Genomic DNA, 5,947 nt, shown 5'->3' on the forward strand with positions numbered 1-5,947 from the left:
ATATTAAAGCAATCAGAAGGAAACTAGAAAAACTCCACCCTCCCCTGCCATGGTACTGAGCCCCCTCTGAGGGTCTACACCCTATATTCTTTTTTTTTTTTTAATTTTTATTTATTTATGATAGTCACAGAGAGAGAGAGAGAGAGAGAGGCAGAGACACAGGCAGAGGGAGAAGCAGGCTCCACGCACCGGGAGCCCGATGTGGGATTCGATCCCGGGTCTCCAGGATCGCGCCCTGGGCCAAAGGCAGGCACCAAACCGCTGCGCCACCCAGGGATCCCCCTATATTCTTTTTTACCTCAAGTATCTACTGTTCTCGTAAGATCACCAAAGCCCAGCCTCTCTTTTTGTATTCTGGATTTCAAAATGCACTTCTATTTTTCAAATGCTCCAACCTTACTCCTGCCTTACAGTCTTTGTGTTAGACACTGCTTTACTGAGAAATCTCTTTTGTTCCAGATAGTTCTTCATTCACCACATTGTTCCCTACTCACTTCTTCCACAGGCATTCCCTCACTATACCACTTAATATTTGTTGCTCCCATGCAAGCATACTAGATGCCCACTAGCTTGTACTATATTTTTCCCATAACACAATTCTCCTATAAACTGGCGTATCATTCACTTAAAAAAAAAAAAAGATTTTATTTATTTGTTCATGAGAGACACACAGAGAAAAGCAGAGACATAGGCAGAGGGAGAAGCAGGCTCTACGCAGATAGCTCAATGTGGGACTCGATCCCCGGACCCTGGGGTCACACACTGAGTTGAAGGCAGACACTCAACTGCTGAGCCACCCAGGTGTCCCTTATTTACCTTTTTTTTTTTTTTTTAAATAATACTTATTGTATGTTTCTCCACACTCTAGAAAGTTCAATGGTGGCAAGAGTTCTTTATTTTGTGTTTGTCTTTTATTCTTTGATACGTTACCTGTTTCTAGCACAGGCCTTAGATATAATGGATGCTCTTAGCACTGGTTGAATAAACAAATAATTATCTCTGGGTACGTATGTATAAAGATTTATCTAAAAGGAATCCCTAATAGTGAAATTGCTGGTTCTGATGGTATATCCACTTAAAATCAGATAGTTTCTGCTAAATTCTCCTCTAAAATGACTAGATCACTTTACCTTCCTATAAATAGTATATGAAAACATTTGTTTCTATACAATTTAACGATTGTATATTGCCTGTTTGAGTAATTTTTGCCAATCTAATAAGCCAAACAAATCTTACTTAATTTTAAGATGCATTTCATAGGTTAGATGTTGGGTTTGAGCATAGTTTCATGTCTGTACTGGCCATTGTTATTTCTTGATGAGTAGCCTGATTCTCTAGCTACTCTTTAAGAATTCCAGATTTGCCCTTCTGTTTCTCACATATGCTACAAATGGAACCAGTCTATTGAATAAACAGGACTCAGGTATTTTCAAGTAACCATTTTCTCTCTTGCATTTTCTTTGCATTTGTTCAACAATACTTGTTCTTCAGTCCCTGGCAAAAAATTGGATAACTTCATTTCTAGTTGCTTTTAGGTAATACAAACAGCATAGACTTAGAGAGTACAAGTAGTATAAAAATAGTAGAGGTTTAGAAAATACAAACCATATAGGGATTGCATGCAAATAGTACAGATTTAGGAAATGCACTTTCTCATTTAATATTCAAAACTCCAAAATTGGTTTAAAATGGAATCTCATCTGTCTCGTTTGAACGGTAGAGGGAGCCTCCAGTTAGGAAAGAATGCTGTGGCTGGCTTTTTCATTCTTCTACTCTCCCAGTTTCAGGCCTCTTTCAGCTTTGCTAAATTTAGTTTGTGGCCCCTGTGGGGGTTGGGGTTTGGGAAAGGAAGAAAGGCTGTTATGAAAGGGGGTGCAAAAAGTTCTAATTGATGGATATTGCAATAAGACGGAGTGGAGTTTTCTCCTCCTGGCAGATATTCAAAACAGACTCCCACATGCAGCTTGCACATGTCCTGCTGGGATCTCTCATGCTCTGACCTGCAGATCGGATCAGATTTTATTCCTCTCTGCTAGGGTTTATTCAGCCTGTGTGAATGGGTCCTGAAGCAGCATCACTCCGCGTATTTCCAGAAAAGGACCTGGATTCTGATCATTCATGGATCCTGACACATGGTCTTGACACATTCTGGGAGAACAAATGAATCCTAATGCAACAGTGACTTCTGTGACAGATCATAAGCCCGTTTCTCAACCCTGACGTGTCTCCAGTGAGAATCAGACATACTTGTCACCCTTAAATGCAGTGGACACTTAGCAGGCTCCCCTCCTGATTCACTAGTTTCTCTAGTCCTGAAATGTGCGTTTTTCCCCCCCCGAGGGAAATGGGAAGGGATGTTTCAGCCCTGTAACAGTTCTCCTCAGACATCTGCTTTACAAACACTCCTTCAGTCCCTTCTCTCCCCATCCCCCAGATCCTTTTATGGTTGGGTTAGAGGATTAAGAGTTGTATGATAGGTTTTGAGATATCTCTATTAAAAATTTCCATTTGGCTTGAAGCTTTAGTTTTAGAATGTCCATTGTCCAACTTCACAGTATGTTGCACAAATATTGTCTCCCTGGGGTGTAACTTGCCTTTTTTTGATGTATTTCTATCATATGAGATCTTAAGGTTTTTCTACAGAATCAAACTTTCCAATATTTTCCCTTGGGTATAAATCTTATTCAAGAACACCATCCTTAAGTCAAGATAATACAAATGTCCTTCCTTTTTTGTTCTAGACCTTTTACTTATTAGTCTGTTTATAGTTAATTATTTTAACTACTTAAAATAAAGTAACATTCTGATGCAAATTTGTGGTACAGTTCATCTAATTTTATTTTTTTCCAAATGAAAGTCAACTGGTGTTGAAATGACCACAAATTTTCTACTGATGTGAAATGCCATCTTTATCACATACTTAATTCCGGAGTAGGATTCAAACCTGACCAAGTAGATATTTTTTTTCTTATTAAATTATAGGCAATCTACATTCACAAAGCAGATAAGCTGGTTACTTCTCTGAGCAACAGCTCTATTTTTCATGTTTTCATAAATTCAATACAGCATGCAGTAGTATCGCAACTGCCTTATCCACTTTCCGGGTTTGCTATAAAAGCTTAAACATAAAGTTAGGTAATATAGACAAAGGCCTTTGGCAAATTATAAAATTATTTACAAATTTAATTATTATTTTTACTCTTTTATTTAAAAAATATACTCCTGAGTGAACTGTCATTGTAAAACATAGCCCTAATTAAACAAACCTTCCATCTATTTCCAGACATTATACTCAACAGGATGAAAATTATCCACTGCAAACTGCTCATTTTAAAATTAGTTTTATACAAGAAAATTATATAGGACATACTATTTCATTCTAACATTATGTAATTTAATAAATGTCAATTCTGTACTTCTTTGACATTATATCTACATTTGGTTTAAAATAGTAAAAGAGAGAAAAATGGATTTCAACAAATTGATCTCAAATTCCACTGAATCTGCTGAGTTGTGGTAATGGAATAACATGATGGAATGACACAAATATTGTCAAAGCTGCAATAAAACAGGATCCTGTTTTCCCCTGAAGAGGGAAAAACAGAGGGTGGCAATATCAGAAAATTTTATTCTTGTCAGTTTCATTTTGCAGGTAGCTTTTATACATTTTTATATTTTAAAATACGGTGTACGATGAATGCACTGAGCAGTTCTTATCAAGCCCAATAGTTAGAAAAGTGAAAAAGCACCAATTTCATTTTGGTAAACCACTACAAAGGAAAACTATTCTTAGATTAAAAACATAATGAGAATATCGCACGGTATGCTGTCAACCACATATTTATCGAATAACAAATCCTTGTAAGGATGAAGAGTTAATTAAAAATTACATAGCAATCTGTTACCTTGAAGTTTGAGGTCAGGCTTGGCAGATAAAAACTCAAAAGTTCCTTTACCATATGCTTGCGTTACCATCTGGTTTCAGGAAGAATTTATTTGACCGATTGCAAATATTTCAAAGAAAATACAAGAGGGATTTAGGAAAACCACATGGAGCCAAACCTAGTTCTTGAACGATCTCATTTAAATGAAGGTGAGAGTTCAACATTCAAGGAATGCTGGTTTGATGATTATGGGAAGAAAGGTGGGGAAAGGTAGTAGGCAGGCAAATGAATTCCAAATTTTTATACATAATTTATCTAATATGTTTTAATAAGAAAAGACAATTCCTAATTGGTTCTTTTTTCCTCCAAAGGAGATAAAAGCCCATCAAATCATATCAGGTCTCTTCTTGGACAGGGACAGAAGAGAAACACGTGCCTCAGACAACCTTTGGTTTTATTCAAAAGTGTTTTGTGGACTGATACCAGACCTCCAGACATACACAGAGCAGCTGTTTGCCCTGCTGGCCCTCCTGTCTCCTGGGCTCCAGCCAACTGAAGAGCTGCCCTCTACTTTCCTGTCGAGTCAAATTCATGGATCTGGTTTGTGTTGGTTCTGCTGTCTCTGAAGTCTTGCAATGACTAACATGAAGTATGCAGGCCAGAGGGGGTGCAAAAGCAGTAATCATGAGAGACATACCAAGAGTAAAAGCAACTAATATTTTATTGTGTACTTAATAGATGCCAATGGTTCTGCTAAATGCTGTGTGTAAATTGTCTCATGTAAACCTCATACTTTGTGAGGCAGGCACTCTTATTATTCTAACCTTTCAAAAGTGGGATACATTCCAGTGTGACACAACTTGTAATTGACAAAGTCAGTGGAAAAACTTGGGCCCCTTCCTGGGAACCACTGAGTCTTCTTGCTTCCCCCATGACTCTGGAAACTAGAGTGGAAAGGGGATGTTACATTACACCTCTGTACCATTTGTGCCAAAGGACAAAGAGCCCACCCCACCCCGGCAGAAACTATGCTAAATGCTATTCTTTGACGGTTGGAACAAAGGTAAGAGTAATTATGGCACACAGCTTCGTGACATAAGGAAGGAGATAGGTGAATATCAAAGAAACTCCCTGAGGAGTCCAGTGAAGCTAACAAAATGGCTTCTACGTTCATGCCCTATCACCGTTACAACCATATTATAGCTTCAGTAATACTTCATGAAAGTCAGGGGCTATAATTATCTCTTCAGAGTCAAAAAAAAAGTCTCAGACGCACGTCTGATTTTATAACAAAGGCTGTGAATCCAAGTTGAAGAATGATGGAGATTGAATTGGCACCAAATTCAAAACAGATTTGCAACTTCTCAGTATCCACCTAAATTGAGAAAATATTGGGAGTGACGTTTTGCAGTATTTTGGCAAAATAAAAACAAGAGGAACAGAGAATGAAAGGTTGGAACGTTGACTTTTCCTAAAATTGTACTTCAGAAATTTTGATTAGTGATTCACTAGAAAGGCAGAATTGGCTTGAATTTGTTAAGTCTGACTGAGAATTTATCCATTGGGTCCTTCATTCATTTCTTGAGAGCCTCCTTAGCAACAGCCTCCTAGCCTTCTTGAAGTGCTGGGAGTAAAATTGTGAAGAAGACAGAGAAATTCTCTGTTTTTATGAGATTATATTATAGTAGAAGAAACATGTAAATAAACAAATAAATGAGGAAACAAAATACCCTATGGGGACATTTTACAAGATATGTAACAATAAATGCAGGGCAGTGGTAGATGATAGCTGGGGACTTAATTTCAACTGAGTGATTAGATGTAAGAGGCTCTTGAGGGACGCCTGGGTGGGTCAGCGGTTAAGCGTCTGCCTTCAGCCCAGGGCGTGATCCTGGAGTCCCAGAATCGAGTCCCGCATTGGGCTCCCTGCATGGAGCCTGCTTTTCCCTCTGCCTATGTCTCTGCCTCTCTCTCTCTGTGTCTCTCATGGATAAATAAATAAAATCTTTAAAAAAAAAAGAGGCTATTGAGTTGGTGACATTAAAAGTGAATTTGAATAACAA

Source organism: Canis lupus, chromosome 20 (assembly GCF_003254725.2).
Source record: "Canis lupus dingo isolate Sandy chromosome 20, ASM325472v2, whole genome shotgun sequence".
Taxonomy (NCBI): domain Eukaryota; kingdom Metazoa; phylum Chordata; class Mammalia; order Carnivora; family Canidae; genus Canis; species Canis lupus.